At 46.3% G+C, this 13854-nt stretch overlaps 1 long non-coding RNA gene across 2 annotated transcripts in view; it reads right to left on the minus strand.

The window, feature by feature from the left end:
- Positions 1-13854, minus strand: part of LOC111770043 (uncharacterized) — a 27347-nt gene continuing 13493 nt past the window's right edge. The window contains exon 7 of one of the 2 annotated variants that reach the window (XR_011430830.1): positions 1-244. This is a non-coding gene — a long non-coding RNA (uncharacterized lncRNA). Of the gene's footprint in view, positions 245-12090; positions 13202-13854 lie in introns of those variants that run through there. The other variant, XR_011430831.1, reaches the window with a different exon arrangement.

Consider the following 13854-nt stretch of genomic DNA (forward strand, 5'->3'; position numbering starts at 1 on the left):
TTTTGAGTCCAGAGAAAAGCCTTTATTTCCATCCTTTTAATAAGTGATAGAGAATCTCTCCCAGGTTTCAGGTTTCATTACCAGTTATGTTCCAACCCATCCTCATCTTCCCCTAAAGCAGAAGCGATGGGAGCCACTCAGATGGCCTGAATTTCCGCTCTGTCCCTTGGTGAGTATGTGACACTCTGAGCTTCAAGTTTCTCGTCTGTTAAATGGGCATGATAACGATAGTTCCTTCTGAGAGCTGCGGAGAGAATTGAGGGAGATGACACATATAAAGGACTTAGCACCGTGCCTGTCTCATAAATACCTATTATTATCATCATTATCATTTCTCTGAGACTGTTTTATTAGCTGTGTTACCCTCATCCTAACCCTGGTACAGACGGTTGTGAGACTTAGGGCAAACTGCCGCTCGTGGGCCTCATCCTGCTGGCCCCCTGCTTTTGTACGCCTGTTGAGCTAAATAACAGATTTTACATTTTTAACAGACAGAGAAGAACCAAAAGAGGAGTGTTATTTTGTGATGTGTGGAAATTAAATGAAATTCAAATTTCAGTGTCCACAGATAAAGTTCTGTTGAAACAGCCACGCCCACTCATTTATGTAATGTCTATGCTTTGTGCTAGAACGGCAGAGCTGAGTAAATTGCAAGAGAGACACGTGACCCGTAAAGCTGCAAATATTTACTAAATTCCCCTTACAGGAAGTTTGCTGACTCTCATTCAAGGGAATAAAAGCATTGTCTTTGGAAGTCTTGGCCCAGGCTCACAGTTGGTGTTGAAAACTCCCAAGGCCTGACCCACTAGGATGGATGTGAGAAACAACTGCAAAGACAGACATTTTCATTAGCTCAGTTACGTCTCAACCAAAGACAAGGCCGAGAGGGCCCTGCGGCTTGGATTCGTGGGAAGGACTCTGTCACTGGAGCCGTGTTTGAAACCTAGCTTTGCCACCTGCGAGCCATGTAACTTTGAACGGGTGGCTAGCCTCACCAAGTTCTCTCCTGTAAATTGGGGTGTCAATCCCTTTGGCATAGGGTTGTCATGACAAGTGAAATATATGGCAACGCCACTGCAGAGGATCAGATGTTCTGCTGGTGAGTGACATTTGTTGGCTCCCTCCTTCCAAACATTGTCTTGGTGGTCTAGCAAAACAAAACATACCAAAAGAGAAAAAGTGTTCCATGATATGAAAAATACCGTAGACTTCTAGTTTCAGCTCCGACATGTAAACAGTGCTTGGACGTCGTCTCTCCCATCCTTACAACAACAAAGAAGCTGAACAAACTGAAAATCAATGACTTTCCTTAGACCAATCAGAGACTGAGTTTTCAAGATAAAGTGCCACTCTGAACTCCAGAAAGACTGATGAATCCAGAGTCACAGGTGAGCCGTGCCCACCTGACGCAGAAGCTGCTGGAGCCATAACTAGTGGGAACAGTTAACTGGTAATTTTCATGAGTTGCTAAAGGCCGAGCATGAAGTAGCCAAGAGTGAGGACCTCCTGGGGGTGCAGTCTCAGAAGGAGCCCACAATCACATGGGCTTTATCTCCGGGAAGTGCACACGCTTCTCACTGTGAAGACCCAAGAGAGATCCCCTCCTGGAGGGAAAGAGTAATCCTTGTGAGGTACACTCAGGGCCTTCTCCATACAAAGGTCTGCTCTCCGGGGAAAGACTGCCAGCCTTATCCCAGCTGGGGGGAGGCCATTCCTCTCCCTTCAACCCCCTCTGGCCTTCCTGTCTCACTTAAGGGTGGAGGTATGGGTGAGAAACACTTGTGAAGGTCACAGGCCACTCTCATGGGCCCATTAAAAGAATGGAGGTTTAACCTGAAGATCACAGAACCCTCCCCACCCCCACATCCTACCACCACACCAACAGGCTCCTGTATAACAGTGCATCGAGCTCCAAGACACAGGCTGTCTCTGAGGAGGCGGATCTAGGGAAGTTCAAAGTCAAGAGGGAATTTAAAAACAAGGACACTAGAAGAATTTGAAGCCTCTGGCACCTACGGCTACAGCAAACATTACACGTAGCCCAACTCTAAGCCAGAATAACATAAATCTTCACAGTAAAGGCCTGTTGACCTCAATATCCAGGACTTGATAGAACACATCTGGCTTTTAGCAAAAAATTACAAGGCAACTCAAAAGGAAACAATAACAACAAAAAAACACAGTCTGAAGAGACAGCAAGCATCAGAACCAGGCTCACATATGACACAGATGTTGAAATCATCAGGCAGAGGATTTAAAATAACTATGATTAATATATTAAGAACTCTAAAGGAAAAAGTAGACAACATGCATTATGATGGAGAATGAAGCCAGAGAAATAAAAATACTAAGAAATAACCAAAAGGAAATGCCAGAGATCAAAAATAATCTAACAGAAAGGAAGAATACCTTCGATGGGTCATCAGCAGGCTGGACATGGCCAAGGAAAGAATTAGTGAGCTTGAAGATTCATCAGTATAAACTTCCTAAGCTGAAAAGCCAAGAGAAAAAATGATGATAAAAACAGAACAGAACACCCAGGAAGTGTGGGAAATTTCCAAAAGATGTAAGATACATGTAATTAAGATGCCAGAGGAAGAAGAAAGAGAATGAAGAACAATATTTGAAGAGATAATGGCTGAGAACTTTCCAAAATTAATGACAGATATCAAACTACAGACCCAGGAAGCTCAGAGGATACCAAAAAGCTACAGTTGGGTGGATCATACTCAAACTGCAGAAAACCAAAGATGAAGAATGAAACCAGAAGGGGCAGAAAAACCTTACCTCTAAAGGAACAAGGATAACAATTACAGTAAACTTCTCATCAGAAACCACACAAGCAACAAGAGTAGAGTGAAATATTTAAAATGTTGAATGAAAACAAAAAAAAGGGCCAACTTAGAATTCTATATCCACACAAATTATCCTGCAAAACTGAAAGAGAAATAAAGACTTTCTCATCAAACAAAAACCAAAGGATGGTGTTGTCCGTGAACACGTTCTGTGAGAAATGTTAAAAGATCTTCAGGCAGAAGGGGAGTGATAGAGGTCAGAAATTTGCATAGATATTTTTTTTAAAAAAGAAAAAGCATCAGAGAAGGCATAAACAAAAATAAAATCTTTTAGGGCCAGCCCTGGTGGCCTAGTGGTTAAGTTCAGCACAGTCCATTTCAGAGGCCCAGGTTCGATTCCCGGACTCGGGCCTACACCACTCATCTATCAGTGGCTGTGCTGTGACAGTGGCCCACACACAAAATAGAGGAAGATTGGCACAGATGTTAGCTCAGGGTGAATCTTCCTCAGCAAAATAAGTAAAAATAAAATAAAATCTTTTACTTTTCTTATTCATATTTAATCTAAAAGATAACTGTTTAAAGTAACAATAGTTTCTTAATTTGCTCAGGCTGCTATAACAAAACACCACAGAGTGGGGGAAGGGGGTGTAAACAACAAACATTTATTTTCTCTCAGTTCTGGAGGCTGGAAGTCCAAGATCAAGGTTCCGACAGATTCGGTTTCAGGCGAGGACCCTCTTCCTGGCTCGCAGACAACCATTTTGTCTTCACACAACCTTTTCTTGGTGTGTGCTCGTGGAGAGAGAGCAAACGAGCTCTCCGATGTCTCTTCTTATAAGCACACTAATCCTGTAGGATCAGGGTCCCACCCTCACCATTTCATTTAACCTTAATTCCCTCCTTATAGGCTCTGTCTCCAAATACAATCTCACGGGGTGTTAGGGCTTCAACATATGAAATGGAAGCAGGGGTGCACAATTTAGTACACAGCAAATAGTAACATTGTATTGGGTGATTACAGCACCTGGAGAAGGGAAATGAACGGCAGCAATGTCACAGGGGCTGGGAGGGAGGGATGGAGAGGACTGTGCTATGAAGTATCTGCATCACACACGAAGCTTTACGGAACTACTGAAGGTGGACTTCCACACAGTGATACGGTGCTTAACGACAGGGATCTGTTCAGAGAAATGCATCGTGAGATGCCTTCTCTGTTGTGTGAGCATCACAGAAGGCACTTACACAAACCTAGATGGGGCAGCCTACTGCACACCTAGGCTGTATGGTACTAATCTCGTGGGACCACTGTCATATATGCGGTCCATCGTTGACTGAAACATCGTCATGTCGTGCATCACTATAGTTAAAATTTATATTGTGAACTCTAGGGCAACTGCTAAAAATGCTTTAAAAAGAAGTATAATTGATTCACTAAGAGAAGAGATTAAATGGAATTACATAAAATGGTCAATTAAGACCAGAGAAGGCAGGAAAAGAAGCCTCTGGCAATCACTAGCTAGCCGTTACAAACGTGGTTGATATTAATCAAATTATATCAATAATTAATTTAATGTGAATGGTCTAATTACACCAATTAAAAAACAAAGACTGTTAGAATGGATAAAAACGAGACCCAACGTATGTTGTACAATAGAAACACAATTTAACTACAAAGACTCTGACAGGATAAAAGTAAAGGGGTCATGCAGAGGATTCTGGGAAAAATGGCAGAGTAGGAAGCAGTCGGAAACTGTCTCCCCACCCAGACAGCAACTGCACTGGCGGAATCTGTCTGATGTAACTATTTTGGAACTCAGGGGTCCATGGAAAGCTTGCAACTTCCAAGGGAAGGCTTGGACAGCAAATTTTGGTTAATTTAGGTCCATTTCAGCTCTTGGTCCAGAAGCAGCTACCCATGCCCCACTCCAGCCCAACGGCAGGTGGCCATGCACGTGTTCCTGGAGCAGCTTGCACACAGCTTGCAGAAGCCAGAGTGGGCAAAAAGGACCCTGTGCTCCAAATATCAGGGATCTGTGCTCCGATCGCTGCTTCTGATCCCAGAGGTGCAGACAGAGACAGGCAGCCATTTTGCTGAGCTTCCCCCAGCTGTTGTAAGTCCCTTTCTCTCCAAGAGAAGTGACTTCCAGGGATTTAAAGGACCAGGACACTTTTTTTCCTACCCATCATTTTAGTCTTTTTCCACTTTGGGGAGCCAGACATTAAAGACTAGGACATTCAAAAAAGGCTGTATACATGTGGAAAATTAGAAAGTGACCATGCATGCCCAGGGGAAATGTCAGAAAAGACCTCATACTCACTAGCGAAAGACTAAAAGCTTCTCCTCTAAGACCAGGAACTAGACAAGGATGCCCGCTTTCACCACTTCTATCCAAATAGCACTAGAAGTTCTATCCAGAACAGTTGGGCAAGAAAAAGAAAGAAAATGCATCCAAGTTGGAAAGGAAGAAGTAAACTTACCTCTGTTCACAGATCAGATGATTTTATATGTAGAAAACGCCAAAGATTCCACGCAAAAACTGTTAGAACTAATAAATGAATTCAGCAAAGTAACAAGATATAAAGCCAACACACAAAACTCAGTTGCATTTCTTTACACTAACAATGAACAGCCCAAAAGAAATTATGAAAATAATTCCATTTACGATAGCATCAAAAAGAATAAAATAGTTAGGACTTAATCAAAGGGGTAAAAGAATTGTACAACGAAGACTAGAAAATATTGCTGAAAGAAATTTGAGACATAAATAAATGAAACATCCCATGTTGATGTACTGGAAGACCACATTGTCAAGTTATCAGTACTACCCAAAGCAATCTACAGATTCAATGAAATCCTATCAAAATCCCAATGACATTTTTTACAGAAATAGAAAACCCATCCTAAAATTCATATAGAATCTCAAGGAACCTCAAATAGCCACAGCAGTCTTAAAAAGGAAAAACAAAGCTGGAGGATGCATATTTCTTGATTTCAAAACTTACTACAAAGCTACAGTAATCAAAACAACGTGGTTCTGGCATAGACACAGACCGACCAATGGAATAGAATAGAGAGCCCAGAAATGAGCTCTCACAAATATGGTCAAACGGTTTTTGATAAGTGTGCCAAGAACATCCAGTGGGGAAAGAAGAGTCTTTTCAACAAATGGTGCTGGGAAAACTGGACGTCCACATGCAAAAGAATGAATTTGGATGCTTAACTAACACCATATACAAAAATTAACTCAAAATGGATCAAAAATCTTAATGTAAGGTCCAAAACAACAAAACTGTTAGAAGAAAACATAGGACAAACCCTCATGATATTGGATCTGGCGATAACTTTTTGGATATGACACCAAAAACAGAGGTAATAAGAGAAGAAAAATTGGACTTCGTGAAAATCACGGCCTCTCAGGATGTCTGTTGTCTGCAGTGTCTTTCCAACCTGGACATTCAAGTGCGCATTGTGCGTTCACACAGAGAGACACAGACACGCAGGGAAGACAAAGTGCACATGTACTGCTGGGGGACACACTCAGACACAACACACACAGAGAGACTGCAGACACACGTTCTGCGTGCCATCACAGATATGCTGCTCTTGTAACAAGAGCTACATCTATATGACATTTGCTCTGTGTCTTCGTTTGGTTCCCCCAAAAACTAGAGCCTGGGAGAAGGAGCTGTGCACAGTTACACATTTGGAAGGCAATCCCAGGGAGCATGCGTGTGGGAACAGAAGAAAAGGAAAGAGAAAACACCACAATGAAGGCCTCCCAGAGGCTAAGTGGGTTCAGTATCACTTCTGAGGAGCATATAAAATGCCTCTCAGCGTCTACTTCTGGCCGTGACAGACAAACTGGTGTTGCACCAGTCTTCCCCCCATAAACAATATAAAATTGGACAAGATATACGCGGCAACAATTTCCAGGCAGTGGGCAATAGGCAGCCCAGGGTTACAGCCTCTAAGAAAAGGAAAACCCGTGAAGTGAGCTCAAGCAATGCCTAGTGTGTAACTAGTGACGTTTCTCAGCCATGATGCAGGAGGAACCTCTGTAGGGTATGGTGGTCCCCCTGAGCTGAGGGGGCAGAAAGCAGAGGTAAAGGCAACTGGAACAGCTGCTACCTGTGGACTGGGACATCGTAAATATGGAAGCTGTGCAGACAAATGGGCCCAGAAGTCCATGTGGGGAGCCTCTCCTTAACTGAGCAAAGGCTGTGGACTATCTGAGGTCTGCCAATTAGAGGCTGCTATGTGGATGAGAGTATAGGCATATTCGAAGTTGAACAATACCAGAGATGTTGCAGCTCTTGCCCTTCCAGAGTGCACAGATATTATTAAGACCTCATTAACATGCCTGTCATCCAGCTGAGACATCACATTATTCTCAGGAGTGGGACCCACACCATAGAGTAGGGCCTTCTCCAGAGCTTCCTTAACAAAGACATAGTCAAGCTCATTAGGACTACAGGGGGTCTGCAGTGCTGGAGGTTAAGTCTCATTAAGAGAAGCTCACAAAACACCTTATCCTTTTTACAGAGTAGCAAAATCAAGCCTACAAAAAACTTCGAGATCAGCCAGTAATTGAACTGACTGAAAAAACAAGGATGAACACTCTCCAGAGGAAGATAGCAGAATCCAGAGTCTCTACAATATAGTTTTCATATCTCTGTGATTCAATCAAAAACCACTAGACCTACAAAAAAAGAGGAAAATGTAATCCATAGTAAAAAGTAAAAAATAATCAGCCAATAGAAACAGAATCAAGATGGTCCAAATGTTGGACTTAGCAGATGAAGACTTTAAAGCAGATTTTATAAAAATAATTAAAGGAAAATATGTTCTTAATAACTGCCAAAATAGGGACTCTCAACAGCAAAATGAAAATTATCAAGAAGAACAAAACGAAAATTCTAGAACTGAAAATTGTAATAACTGAAATTTAAAATTCCCTAGGGTACTTAATACCATGTTGAACATGACAGAAGAGTTGGTGAACTTGATACAGATCAACAGAAATGATCTAATGTGCAGAACAGAGCGGAAGAGAACTGAAGAAAACGAACAGTGCCTTAAGATCTGTGGCACAGACTCACACAGTCTAACATACGTACATCAGGTGTCCCTGAAGGAGAAGAGAGAAAGACTGGAACAGAAAACGTATCTGAATAAATCATGGCTAAAAACTTCCCAAATCTGATGGAAAACATAGACTTACAGATTCAAGAAGTTCTGAAAACTCCAAAAAAAGATGAATACAAAGAAAAGTTCACTTGGCCACATCATGGTTAAACTGCTTAAAACTAAATACAAAGAGAAAATTTAGAAAGCAGCCAGAGAAAAAAGATACTTTATGTATAGACAACCAAGGACAAGAGTTACACCTGACATCTCATTTGGAAACAATGGAGGCCAGAAGGCAGTGGAACGACATCTTTAAAGAGCGGAAAGAGGACGCCTCTCAGAGCTGCTGACACAGGATCTACTGGAGAACTACTTAACCGTCAGCTCTCACTTCCCATTGCTTGAGGGTTTCCCCCAGGGTATTAACTCCCCTGTACTCTGAGGCTGAATGTGTGTGCCTGATGAGCAGGTTCCCACCAGGGGTTTGCAGCATCAAAGAATCTCGGGGCAGGGGCAGTAATTAAAGCTACATGGCACACCTGAAGGCGAGATGCCATGATGGTGAGGCAAGTCAAAGCTTTCCTGGAACTCGCAGCAGACACACTTGAAATTATAGGGGAAGCAAGAGGTTATGAGTCAGGGCACCAAAGACATCTGCTATTCTACGTGCCAGGCACCGCTCTAAGGTCTTGACACAGAGTGTCTCATTTCATCCTGGCAGCAACTCAACAAAGTTGGTGCTACTATCAGCCCCACTTTAGAGATGTGGAAGCTAAGGCAAAGAGTGGTTTCATCGTAAGCCAAGACCCTACAGCTGGTAAGCGTTAGAGCCAGGTTTGAACCCTGGTCTGTCTGGCACTCAGGCTTTCAGACACTGCCCCACCTTTCTGCTCAAGATGCATTGCACACGGTCATTGTGACACAGACATACATTGCAAGCTCAGAACTCCATGCACACGTCCAAAGACATTGTGTTCACACACACAATGTACTGCCACACTCCACCACTTATGCACGTGCACACACACACACAGAGTCAGGGACATGTACACACACACCCTCAAACCATACATGCATGTAGCAAAAACACATTCATTGGGGAAACATTCCAGCTTTTTCCTGGCTCTGAAGACAATGGAATTGGGCTCACCACAGGTGAAAACGAGGGCCACTCTGCCCACAGGCAGAGACCGCCTCACCCTCCTTCTTCCTCCCCCCCAAGGATGTTATTCATTTCCTCAAACGACACCCCCATACACAGACCTCTCCTTTGTCTCACCCACCCTCGGCAATCTGCCCACTCCCGGCCCTCACGTGTGCTTTCCCGAAGTCTCTACCTCCATTCTGTCACCAGCACAGTCAGAGTGGAGTTTGTCATCCTAAACCCCACAGGCTCAGCCACGCGCCGGCAGCTGGGCAGGCGGGGCAGGAAGCGCCTCCTCGCGGGCTCTGTTGTCTCGCAGAACTTGGTCACAGCTCCGGAGGTGCAGCGGCCTCCTCCCCGTCGCGTCCACCAAGGGGGGGCCGCCTCGGGCTGTTCATGTGAGCTGGACATGCGACTGTCCCCCAAATTGTAAAGCCCTCCTTTTACCAGTTCTTTATGAGGACATGGACATGCTTTCTAAGCTTCATATAATTTATTTTGTCACACATTTATTCAACAAACATTACTGAGTGCCTACTGGATACCAGGCACCGGCGTTCCAGCATGAACCGTTTCTGTTGTTTTATTCCCAGTGTCAAGCCCAGTGCCTGGCATGGCAGGTGCTTGTTTATGTTTGTCGGATGGATGGGTGGATGGATGGGTGGACGAATGATGGATGAATGAATGGGTGAACAGATGAGTGGAAAAGGCCCTACACACAGGGTTGTAAGCTGATAAGCAAGATACAGCTGCCATCTCAAAGAAGTCCACCCTTTAGTCAGATTTTGCTTATGCCACTCCATACCTTGGGTACACAAAGTGCTAGGAGGGAAGAAGGGAAGCAGGAAGGGAGAGAGGTGTCCCATCCAGCTGGGATATTTTAGGCAGGGCATTTGGGGAAAGCCTTCTCGACAACCTCAAGCCCAGTAGGATGAGCAGCGCCCATCCTCCCACCTCACGGAAATGACCATCCAGGAGTGTCCTTCCTGGGGGTGACCACAGGACCCTAGGGGCCATTGGAGTGGGAACTAGCATCAGCTGGTTTAACTGAGGTGCAGCCAGTCCTGAGTCCTTCACGGTGTCCACCTGCTCCAGGGGGTTCACTCTGCTTTGGCACATTCACACAAGACACACCCAGAGTGTCCCTCTCCTCACGCTCACCCCATTTCAGCATGTGCACCCCACCTGGCTGCACATCCGCATCCGTGCCGTCAGCCTTCACGCACTTCAGCGTGCGCGCCCTCCTGTGTGTGCACCCTCCCCCTCAGTGAGCCCCGTCCCTCACACGTGCCCGCCTCCTCGGCAGGCGCACGTGACTTCCGTGCCGTCAGTGAGGAGACTTGCCCAAACTGGATCCAATGCCAGGCCATCCCGGAAGTACAACAATAATTGCCAGAAAAGCCAGCCCGGATTCACTGCCATGAAATCCATTCTTGTTTTTAAAAACTGGAACGCTGAAGCAAGTGGGTGCCCCCAAACTCCACTCCATGTCACAGCGCAGTGGCTCCAGTCTGGAGCATCCCGATGCATGGATGGAGCAGTTGCATGGAGCCGGGTATTGGAGCCTGCTCAAAATTTTTGTTTTCCATTCAATTGGCGGGAACAAAAAGTCACAGATTCCAACCAAAAAACATTCCACTCCGTTAACCCTGTTGTCAAATTGCTCCTCTCCCAGCTCCAACCTCGCTGTTGTCAACGTGTTTGGCTGACAGGGAGCTTGTTTCCCATATATGGGGTCAGAGCTACCCCAGTGCCTCCACCCTCACAGCATCGATGGAGATTCAGGGAAAGTGCAAGGGCGTTTAGAAACGCAGCTCTTCCCTTCAAGCCCTCTCAAACTCGAGTTGCGGCTTTTGAGCTGTTAATAAGGATCTCGAGGAGCCGGAGTTCCTTAAGTTTTTCTGCTGCTCTCACGGGGAATCGTGTGCAGACTCAGAAGGTTGCCATGGAACCTCAACACGAGCCAAGAGGAGTGGAGAGACTGCAGCCCACGCGGAGACGCCGTGCCTCCTCCGGCCCTGCCTGCGCTGACCCCCTCCCCAGCACGCGTGCTCTCCCTGCGCCTCCGCTGCAGAGGGTCCGCCCTTCTCGGCTTCCCACCAGCACTGACCACCTGGCTGCACTCTCACAATGGCTCACCTATCACCACCTCCCCTGGCTCCCTCCTGCCTCTGTGACCACACCCTTCCCCTCCCCGCAGCCACACAGAGCTCCACGGGCAGGCACTAGGGCCTTTGTCCTCTCCCTCTGTAGGTCACCCATAAATGCTCCCTGGATTTGTAAACCGTCTGCCTAAAGCCTTGTGCACCAAGTATTAATCTATAGCCACAAACTCTGGGGCCCTCAAACTCTTGGGTTCCTCTCTCTGAGCTCCCAGCTTCAGGAAATTGGACAACTACCCTTGTAATGAGCAGCCTGGGGGGTCTGCAGGAGTAAGAGGCAGGAAAGCAGGTCCAGGGTACACTTTCACTGCCTAGCTGTGAGGCCTCAGGAAAGTGACTTAACCTTTCTGAGCCTGGGTTCCCTGGTGTATAAAGTGGGAATGACCGCACACACACGCCCACACACGCACACACGCCCAAGATAATGAGTTTTAGCACTTTGTAACCCAACACAGAGTACAAATGTGACCTATTAGTGTTATTCATTACAAGAGAAAACCAACAAGTATTTTCCCATTTCTGTTTTGGTTGTGTCTCCTCTGGATTCCCCCCTCAACAACTTCCTTCCTAGAGGTCAGTTTTGTAATTAGTCTCCCGAAGTTACAGGCTGCAGCGACCCCAGCTAAGGCAGGGCATGCCCCAGGCTCTGAGGAGGGGCTTCGCAAACTTCCCTCCCCAGCCCTGCAAGAACACGAGAGCCGGGTTCCCCCATCCCCCTCCTACAGCCGAGCCCACGGGGCGCGGAACAAGGAGCGATTGCACCCAGGGTCACTCTGCTGCTAAGTAAAGATGAAGCTGAGTTCAAGCGGGGCCCTGTGCAAAGGCCCCAGGAAGCAGGAAGAATGAGAAGCACAGACAAACTATAAACACCACATTTTATGAAAATAAAAAAACAATTTCAAAAATTCAGGCTTAAGGAAGTTTCTAAACATTTTTGAAGGCTTTTCAAACTTTCTCCCTCCACAGCATCAGACCGGGAAATTAAACCCCTCTGGGCTCGTGGAGCGGAGTGAGGGAGGAGTGGACCCTAGCGTTTGTCAATTGACTTCCCTCCTTTTCCTCCTCCTCCCCAGGCCCGAGCGATCCATCCAGCGGATGGTGAGTAATCACTTTGGTGATGGCTTTGAGCTTGGCCTCTCCGGGATGGGCGGGGGGAGCTTGTGTGAGAGGATGAGAACCTCGCTCTGGTGGGTCTACAGTTTTGCAGTTTTCTTCCTCTCGTGAATTCTTCTCTTATTTTCATCCTCTTTGATTCCTTGCCATAAACTGCAGCCGCCTCGTTTCTCCCCGTTCTTCGCCTCAATTGAATTACGGAATCCAGGCGCTTGTTGTCACTGCTGGGAGACTGGCAGACGCTGAGCCCTCCTCGCAGAGCAGGGGAGAGCCTGGCGCGTCCACCTGCAGTGATGGCGCCGACCCCGGGGACTCACGCACCTGGTGTACCTATTTCCATCTCAGGATATGGACCTTCGTTTCCTGTCTCCTCAGTTCTGCCATTTGTGTGCCGGGCGGTGAGCTGGATACGAGGGGTAGGAGGCGAGCCCCGTGTTTGTGGACAGCAACTGGGAACACAAACGTTACAAATAGTGAGACACAGAAATGTCATCACAGGGGGCAAAGTACAGGACTTGGAACTGTTGCCTTCTCTCTGGGGTTCTTCGGAAGTCGGTGCCTCGGAGCACAGCTCTAAGACCAAGGGTAAGAGCTGCTTATTGACAGACCCTGTTTGGCATTGAATCTGTTCCCCTCCATGGTCAGCGGTGGGCTCAAATGTTCCTTCGGTTCACAGACTGCTCCCTGTGTCCCCAGCGCCCGGCCCCGAGCTGGTCACAGGACCCACTCAGAGAGGCATATTTTAGCAAGATCGCTTCTAAAATTCACACTGAAGCTGCAAAATCTGAGCTCGCTGTGACGACACAGATTTTCCAGTCTCTCCTCGGGTCACAGATGCGCCGCTCTCTCCATCAGCCTGTCAAAAAGACAAACCTTTCCGTGTCAGGAAGAAAAGCACTGAGATGAAAAAGAAGAAAAAAAAGAAATCTCAAGATCAGATTCTCTGTTCTTTTCTGACTTGCCAGAAACAAACAGTATCTTTCCCAGCTGTGACTGGCAACCTCTCTGGAAACGGTACCAAATTATTACTCCTTCCCTTATGTTAAAAAAAAAAAAAAAAAATCAAAGGTATTCAGTTGTCCTTGGCTACAACCAAATTTCTTTAAATATTTCAGTGCATCTCATCTCAAAATACTATGATGACAAGTTCAAGTCATGAAAACCCACGTTGGGAGTTTTGAAAAACATGCTGGGGGGATTACGCAAGTTTTCCATCCATTTGAGTCCTCCTCTGAGGACATGTTCATTTTAAAGAAAAATTGTGGTATTTGGAAGCCTGAAGACTGAACTGCAAACGGTGCTGGCTTCAGGAGCGTGGCCTTCTCCTTCCCTCCAGTGCCGTCTAACTAGCAGGTCCTAGGGGGCACAAACCCCGAGGGGAGGTCACAGGGTGATTTGGGAGGTGCAGGTAGCGTCACAAAGCACAAAGTAGTCACGCACACTGACAAAGTTATTCCTCTGTAATCCTGCAGGCTCGGCCAAGGAGAGTCTCTTCTGGGGGCTGGCCAA

Source organism: Equus caballus, chromosome 22 (assembly GCF_041296265.1).
Source record: "Equus caballus isolate H_3958 breed thoroughbred chromosome 22, TB-T2T, whole genome shotgun sequence".
NCBI lineage: Eukaryota > Metazoa > Chordata > Mammalia > Perissodactyla > Equidae > Equus > Equus caballus.